At 42.8% G+C, this 9,008-nt stretch overlaps 1 long non-coding RNA gene across 1 annotated transcript; it reads right to left on the bottom strand.

The window, feature by feature from the left end:
- Positions 1 to 45: 45 nt before the first annotated feature.
- LOC142131445 (uncharacterized) lies at positions 46 to 2,659 on the bottom strand. Its single transcript, XR_012686415.1, has 4 exons — positions 2,548 to 2,659; positions 1,187 to 1,329; positions 257 to 296; positions 46 to 152 (listed from the first exon to the last, which is right to left on the bottom strand). It is a non-coding gene; the product is annotated as an uncharacterized LOC142131445 (long non-coding RNA).
- Between the last annotated feature and the right edge of the window lie 6,349 nt (positions 2,660 to 9,008).

Raw genomic sequence — 9,008 nt, 5'->3', positions numbered from 1 at the left:
CTGGACATGGAGAGCGCGTCCATAGGAGACTTTGGGAGCGTCAGTTCTTGATGCGAAGTGCTGGGAATACACCTCTTTACTTACCATTCTGTTTTACCTCAGGTTTTGCGGGCTGTGTTTGCTGCTCCTCCGCCCGTCTTCTTTTTGCGGCTCTATAATGATATTAAAAATAAACAGGAATCAAAAAAAAATAAAAAATTAGAAGACTTAATAAGATTTATCAAGGCTCCTAAATGCCCAAATTCCCCTCTCTTACCTCTTTCTGCTGCGGGCGGACATACGTTTCACTTCAGAGTCTGAAAACAAGAAACAAGACAACAAATGGACATTATACCCGATTATTATTTATTCCGGGGCGGAAAAAAACCTAAACAAACAAAAACAAATCTCCACCCAGGAAAATCCCAATATTCTTTACAGATCTTTCACCTGCTAAATAAAAAGGTACAGTGTTCTTCATTATAAAGATGTACAAAACCCTACCAGAAAAATAGTATCAGCAGTTTTAATAATAATATTTAAATGTACCACTTAAGCTTTTCTTCCACCCTTGGCCCCCAATCATAATTTTACTGTCCCCACTCCCTCTTCTATGGTAACTCTGTTACCCCATGGCCACAGGGGGTCCATCTTTGATTGGACAACTTGCACGCTTGTCTGACCGGGATGCGAAGCCCACTCCTGGTTGGCCAATCAGCATGTGGCTGTCATTATACATTACAGGGCTACATCAGAGAAGTCCAGCAATATAGCGTTCACAATCTCCACCTCCCCCTCATATAAAAACTGGAAGAGGGGTAGTCTCCGACTTGCTCAGCCGAGCCTACACTTCTTGTCAATGTCAAACCAAAGATGGGTCCTCTATTTATTTGTTAAGAAATTTGTCCCTGCAAGGTATCTGACACAAGACGGTGAAAGAGGGCTGGGGTTGGCAGAACCCCCCTCCCCCCCCCCCCCCCCACAATGGCCTGAGCAAAGGTACATTTAGATTGCCAGCTGTAGGACTGTAACACACTGTACATTAAGCCATTCCGAACCATTTACAAAGCAATAAAAGTGCTTCTATTACAGAATATGTTATACTGCATTACAATTACCAAGAAGTTCTCTCACACAGCAGTAGCTCATAGCTACAGAATTCATTTTTTCCCGCTTGTACAACGCTTCTATTTCTGGTGACACTTACCATCACTCAGTATTTTGCCCAGTTCGGTCTCGGCTCCTGGCTGCTTTTTTGCTTTTCGCCCGGGTCCTCTGGGAACTTTATTCAGGGGGTCCAGTTTCCTACCCATGATGCAACTGTACGGATAGAGCGACGGTTCAGAATGGCTGCAAAAAGAGCAGAGCGGAAATTAGGGATACCATCTCTCATAGAGATTCATTAGCATTTGTACTGTAGGTCTAGTGGAGGATGTAAGACAATTCAGTCTCAGAAACACAGATTAATGATATGCACGAAGAGCACTTCTGCAACATAACATGGAGCCATTTTGTAAGCCGAACCAATAGTCCTAAGAATACCTATCTATTTGATCTGTGCCACAGAGGCATAACTGGTTCCAAGTGTTTTGATAGGCCGATTTTTCTTGAATATTTGTAGAGCTCACAAAATGGCTGCCTCTACTGTGTGTGGACGAGAGAGGGAGGAACTTTGTTAAAATTGCCGATATCTCGGGAGGTTTCTTAGGGGTACAGTGAGCACGCTTTTCCGCTCATTAATACTCAAGCAAATATATTGAAAGCCGCAGATGACTAACATATGCAATTAGATGTCTGATCAAATACCAGCTTAACGTATAGTTATATGTAAACAACAGATGCTCTTTAAAAAACTACTAAACATTAAAATTAATGAAGACAAGTAACATTTAGGAACTATTTTTGAACAGAAATTTTCAAAGTATTCCTTTATCCCACAGCCTTCTTATATGTAAGCAGCTCCCAGTCCTGTGAGAGAACGTGCGCAGGGCACCTCAGCAAGACACGGCAGTACTGGGAGTATATAAAATGATTTTAGAAAATAAATTATTATTGGCATTACAGCCACTTGTTCTGTTATGTTAATATAATTATAAATCCCATAATCTGTCATTTTTTAACTGCCCTGAAATAAAGAAATACAGTGAAGCAGAACCCCACTAAGTGATCTCGAAGTCCAGTAAAGCAGATGTGGCCCACCCGCTGTGATAGAACTACATGTCTCAGCATGCTGAGACTTGTAGTACCACAACCCCTGTATTGCAACAGGCCGCTGTACAGGACAAGATGGACGGATTCACTTACACAGACCTTAATATGCATTATTTAAAATATACTTTTTGAAGAACTGATAAAAGTTAAAAAAAAAATCAAGGTGCTGCCGGGTGGAAAACTTTATTCTTAGAACATTAAATCAATAGATGAAGAATACAGAAGTTAGTGCAGATTCCCCCCTCCAGGAAGCGGTAATACCCAGCTGGGGGCACACATGGGGCATAAGGAGGTGGACAGAGCCCCTGGCAGTGGGCACCGTGCCGGGCACAGGATCACACTATATAACACCGGTACCTGAGCTCTGCAGTCCCCGCTGGCCGATCCTTCTCCTTTCACGTGTTTGAGGCCAGGCGCCTGCTGATGACGTCAAAGCGACGGAGGAGTCGGCAGCACCATTGTCACGTGACGCTGCAAGGGCGGAAGTATGTGCGGCGCTATCTCTCCTGCTGCCAGGAGCGATCCTGTCCACGGCCGCATTACGTTTGGTCTTCAGTAAAATGGCGCCCGATGCTCTGGGACACAGTGCGCCGGTGGCAGGGTCAGCTCGCCCTCTAGCGCCCGGCTTGTGGCAACGGCGTCATCCGGTGACACGGGGTTGATTTAACCTATTTACTGCCGTATGAGGCCGCATGTAGGTGTATGTGTCGTGAGAGATATAACAGTGATCTGGGTCTCGCCTCATTAGCTGCCATCAAGTCTTTTATATATCAGTTATATTCAGTGAGATTGTGAGTGGGTGGGAGGTCCCGATCCAGAAATGTCTTTTGTGGAACTACTAGTCCCGGCATGCTTGTGCCCTGGCAGACAGGGCGTTCTGTAGCTTGTAGCTCTGGGGCAGCTGGTGGACGCAGGTTTCCTTCATCTGTATTATGTACAGATAGATATACATTCACTTGTAGTGTGCTTCTTCTGTATCCCCTTCCCCCAGAATCCCGGGCCCTCATCTATACCCCATATCCCCTGTGCCTCTCTTGTATCCCCTTCCCCCAGAACCCTGGTCCCTCATCTACACCTTTTATTCCTGTGCCTCTCCTGTATCCCCTTCCCCCAGAACCCTGGTCCTTCATCTATACCTTTTATTCCTGTGCCTCTCCTGTATCCCCTTCCCCCAGAACCCTGGTCCTTTATCTATACCCCATATTCCCTGTGCCTCTTCTGCATCCCCTTCCCCCAGATCCCCGGTCCCTCATCTACACCTCTTATTCCTGTGCCTCTCCTACATCCCTCTTCCCCCACCCTGGTCCCTCATCTATCCCCCAGAATCCTGGTCCCTCATCTACATCCCCCTTCCCCCACCCTGGTCCCTCATCTATATCCCATATTCCCTGTGCCTCTCCTACATTCTTCTTCCCCCAGAACCCCGGTCCTCATCTACACCTCTTATTCCTGTGCCTCTCCTGCATCACCCTTCCCCCACACTGGTCCTTCATCCACACCTCTTATTCCTGTGCCTCTCCTACATCCTCCTCACCCAGAACCCTTGTCCCTCATCCACACCTCTTATTCCCCGTGCCTCCCGTACACCCCCCTTCCCCCACCCTGGTCCCTCATCTACACCTCTTATTCCTGTGCCTCTCCTGCACCCCCTTTCCCCCACCCTGGTCCTTCATCCACACCTCTTATTCCCTGTGCCTCTCCTACATCCCCCTTTCCCCACCATGGTCCCTCATCCATATCCCATATTCCCTGTGCCTCTCCTACTTCTCCCACCTTCATCTACGTCCCACATTCCTTGTGCCTCTCCTGCACCCCTCCCTCCCCCAGAATCCCGGTCCCTCATGTAAACCCTTATTCCCTGTTTCTCTGCTCAACCCAGAACCCAGCCCCTTCTACTGGCCCTCAAAACCTGTGTCCCTCTACTGGATTCCAGAACCGTTCAGTCTCTGCTGGACTAAGAATTCCTTTCTCTTTTTCGCACCCCAGAACCCCTGCCCCTCTTTTGGACCCCAATAACCCATGTCCCTCTGCTGCACCCCAGAGCCCTTTTCTCTCTTATGGACCCCAGAACTACATTCATTCTCTTAGAACCCAGAACTTCGGTTCCCGTTCTGGGTGTAATTTACAGATTTGTGCAGATAATCTGCTGTACTGCCTCCAAAATTCAGTGAAATAGCAGCCACACTGTATAATATATATATATATACTATATGTCATACGGTTTTAGCTTTATGGGGCCTACCCTTGGAACTAGCTGCCTTATAAAGTCTGAGAGGTCTCTCTTAAAATCTTCAAAAACAGACTCAAGACTTATCCGTTTACTCACACATTTCATTAATGTACCTCTACTTTCATAATACCCAATGCTTAGCTCGCTTTTCTGTTAATCTTTAATATGTTTATTTTATTATGTGTTTTGATTCTGCAAATGTAAAGTACTTTAAATCCTATTTGGGGAAAGTGCTATATAAATATAAATAAAATTAATATTAGTATAGGATCATAGACACAAGTATATCTGCAGCTGTGTTCTTATGTAATAGTTGTACATTAAAGTGTGTGTCTGAGCAGAACTTACACGCCTTTGTTATGTAGCACCTGCGTGTACATAACATGGCCAAGCATAGAAAGACCAAGATCAGTCCATTAGCCCAGTTGACATACTACCATATTTGTGGCATATTTGACCACACATATGGTAGACAAACTGCCACATATCGGCTTGGACTGCAACCAGACTGGGTTTAATATGGATGCATGAAACTTTTCATTTTGTCTGTCGACAAATATGTGTCAATGGGCATCTTCTCCCAACCAGATGGACATAATGGTTGTCTCATTGGCCATTCATACTATGTCAGCCTGCTTTGGAGCAAATTATTTGAATCGGCCAACAATATTGTCATGTCTATGGCTAACTTTAAGCTAAATGTCTTGCTATAAAGGTTTCTCTCTTTTTTTGATCTATGTATAATGGCTATTACATTCAAATCATTTCCTCATTGACTTAGCAGACAATGGTTCTGCTGTTTGCATTTTAAAACACAAGCCTTGGCGAGTCGTAATTTCCAGTATAACAGTTTCAGGGTTCTGTTCCACAGCAGATATACAACTTGGAGGTAGACAGCGTATGTTGAAAACCAAAGCGCTGTCAGATTAATATATCATAGGAACGGAATGCATATCTAGGCTTTCCAAAATGCAAACAAATACTTTTTTCCAAGCAAGATTTAAGACCCCATCCATGGGGTGTAGGCACCCATCATATTGGCTATTGCTGATGTACAACGTTTCATATATTAACAAACATGAGGGATCTCATAGCAAAGTTCTTTTGAACTTGTTTAATATGATCTCCCTGTGAACATTCTATAGAGCACATTAAGGGAACACTATATCTCCTTTGTGTGAAACTAAAGGGTATTAGAAGCCACTGAGGAGCGCTGTAAGCATATAAAAGCAATGAGGCTACAAGCAGGAACTCTTAGGTGATCTAATGGGGCTCTTCCTTCTGGAAGGATGGTTGCACTGAATGTCATCAAAAACTATCAATTCCTGGGGTTCCGTCTTCTATGGAGTATTGCGCTGTTTCTGATTGTCCTTAAACTGGTTAGTTGTATTTTTTAATTCTGAAAACATTTTCCCCTTTTAAGAAACTCATTGGCATAATTTTATATCTCAGTATGTCATTGTATTATTCTTTTGAATATATATTTTTCCATATTAAATTCCATTTAATAACATTCTCTCTGTGTTCTTAATATATTCATGTGCTAGATGAGCTTGGTCATTTATAGCGCTACAGAACTGAAATACAGGGTATTATTTGGCTAATGATAAAGTGCTAGCTTTTAAAATAACTTGGTGGCAGTTTAGGTAAGATAGTGAGTGTGAAGTAGAATTTAAAGAGGTTTTAATAACTTTTAGACAGACCAGGTGGTGTCAAAGGGAATAACCCCTCGTCACATAAAACATACCTCCTATCTGTCCTGATTTCAGCAGCACATCCCGCTTCGCTGGCCGCAAAAGAGGCAGGGCTTAATAAAAGTTGCTTTATTTGTTGGCGGAGCTTCGATATTCCTCCCTGAGCTCAAGTAATTTAAGAGGAATATTAGTGTTATGCTCTTGAAATCTAACCTTAAACGTGAAGTCCCCAACATAGAGCTTTTCAAACAGACATTTCCGTATTTAAATAAAACTTTAGTTTTGCAATTGAGAACTTATCAAGTTCAATAAGGTACTCCTGACAACAGGTGGTAAAATACATCACCTTTAATCATTGAACTGCTCTTTAAACAATCCTAGTTTAAAGGAAAACCAAAACTATACTAATATATATATATATATATATATATATATATATATATATCTATCTATCTCATACATAGATACACACACACACACACACGTGTCTGTACCTGTTCATGTTTTATGGTGGCATCATATAATCTGCTATACTATTGTGCTTCCCTGATATAGCACATTGTATTATGGGGGGCAGGGCACCATGGGAAAACTTTAATGTGGGAACTCCTATACAGGTTGTAAGTATTAGTGTATATCCAGGACATGATGGCTGTACAGAGATCAATAGCTGCTGTCAGTAGTGGGCTGCAATTATTATGTAATTGTCAGTATCCTTTGTTAATATAGTCTACAAAGTAATTCCATTACCTCTCCTCTTCTCTTCCACGACATTGACAAACTACACCCCTTCGTCAGCCTTGATTACTGTAAACTCTTCCCCTAACTTACCTTTCCCCTCTACATCCCAAATACCGGAGCTAAACCAATCTACCTCTGCACCATTCTGTAAATCCCTTCATTAGCTCCCCATCCCCTCCAGAATTCATTTCAAGCCGTTCACCCTCATCTACAAAGCTCTAACCCCTCCCTCTAGAATGTAAGCTCTTAGAGTATCCTCTAACATATTTCTCATGTCTGTCCTACGCTGACTCTTTGTGTGACCGCTATGCTGCTTGTTTACATATACACACAGAATTCATACTTGTTTTTGTGCTGCCCGTTATTACTCAAGCGTAACTCATACTCCCCCTCCCATGTCTGCTATGCTTATTTGTATGCGAGATATATATCTATGTCTTACCCCCCCCCCCCCCGACTGTCCAGAATCTGTGGTGCCTTATAAACAATGATTGATACTTCCCAAGAGTTAAAAGGAAGGGAGCAAATCCTGGAAAGGCCCAATCATGGGTCTCCATGACAGACTAAATGAGATATCAGGCCCACAGAGAGACCTATGAAAAGATTGAAGATGTGGTCCATAGACTGAGCGAGGGATCAGGTCCACTCAGGCTCTGTCATTACTGGAGATGTTCTCTCTCCTGGGGATGCTGCTTAAGACTGCAGGGTCTGCATTTTGCAGTTTAAGGGTGGATCACCAAAGTGAAGGGGGGGTCTTAGGACCCTCCCATTAGGAATGGGCTTCTGAGAGTTGAACATATCTGCACAGGAAAGAATGTACAGTGGGTGGGTGGAAAAAATAAATAAAAGTTGTGCTACCCCTGCAGTGCTCTACAGCGGATAAAGTCACCCCTTCGACTATGTTCCTGGGAGAGTGCAGTGGGCAATTAAGAACAAAAAAAAACCCAAAACAACTTATCAGACATGGGAGTGTTCCAAGAACCCTAGTGTCAGGTGTCTGGAGCATCCTGACCCCAGCCCACGCATCAGGGAGTCTTCTAGAGCAGGTCTAACAAATCTGTAGCTCTCCAGGTGTTGTGAAACTACAAGCCCCAGCATACTCTACCACCTGCCAAAGCATGCTGGGACTTGTAGTTCTACACCTGGAGAGCCACAGGTTGACCAGGACTAGTGGGAGCAAGGTACTTCTGGCCACACTCTACAGAACAGCTGAAGCTGACCCTCAATATATACAGATAAAATAAATGTAATAAGTGCGGAATATAATCCAGTCTACCCCCTACAGCAATTTGATTCAGATTCAACAGCAAGCTCATATAGAGACCTAGGTGGACCTTAAATAACTGAATGGACAAGTAGTTCTTTAATACAACTAAAAACCTGAAAAACAAAATAAGTTGTTTGTTTTTTTTTACTTCTATTTCCTGTATTTAATTAATTGAAAATGTACGGTCAGTCCTGCTGTGGTTTCTGGTATTCAGACTCCATATATTTACAATTTTATTATAAAAGTCTAATCAGGAGCCGTCTGTAAAAGGGAATAAAATCCCAGGATGCGTAAAAAGGGGAATGAAAGCAGATGATGGTTTATTACCATAGTAGAAGTCACCAGTTGGACCACATCTTAAATATGGGGTAAGTGTTACAAGAAGGATATATTAGGCCCAGGGACAGAAAGCCATATAAAAGGCTTCAATTATACAGGTGAAAATTGTTGGATGTTTCTTGTATTGATAAAAGGCCCCTTAGGAAAGGACTTGACAAAAGGTTTTTGTCAAACTTTACATACCCCAGAACATACAGAGAACAAGGAGTAATCGGCTGCCAGTAGACAAAACACAGGGAGGGGTTCTTTACAGTAAGGGTGGTTAAGCTGTAGAATATGTATCTGTATTTTGCAAATGGCAAATTCACTAAATATAAAAATGGATTGGATTCTTTTCTTACCCCAAAAAACCCAACAATTGGTACCTGTACCTAACATTAGTAGAGGACGTTATGGGGAACCTAGATATAGGGAATTTGTCAAATTTCCAATGTTAAGCAAGGTTTTTTTTTTTTTCTTTTCTTGTATCCTGTGGGGATAAATGGGCAACGATCACACTGGGAATTTCGTTTTGCCTCCTCAAATCTTTGAAAAGTTTAACTTAATG

This window comes from Mixophyes fleayi, unplaced genomic scaffold (assembly GCF_038048845.1).
Source record: "Mixophyes fleayi isolate aMixFle1 unplaced genomic scaffold, aMixFle1.hap1 Scaffold_3463, whole genome shotgun sequence".
NCBI lineage: Eukaryota > Metazoa > Chordata > Amphibia > Anura > Limnodynastidae > Mixophyes > Mixophyes fleayi.
This window is presented reverse-complemented; position numbering and strand designations above follow the sequence as displayed.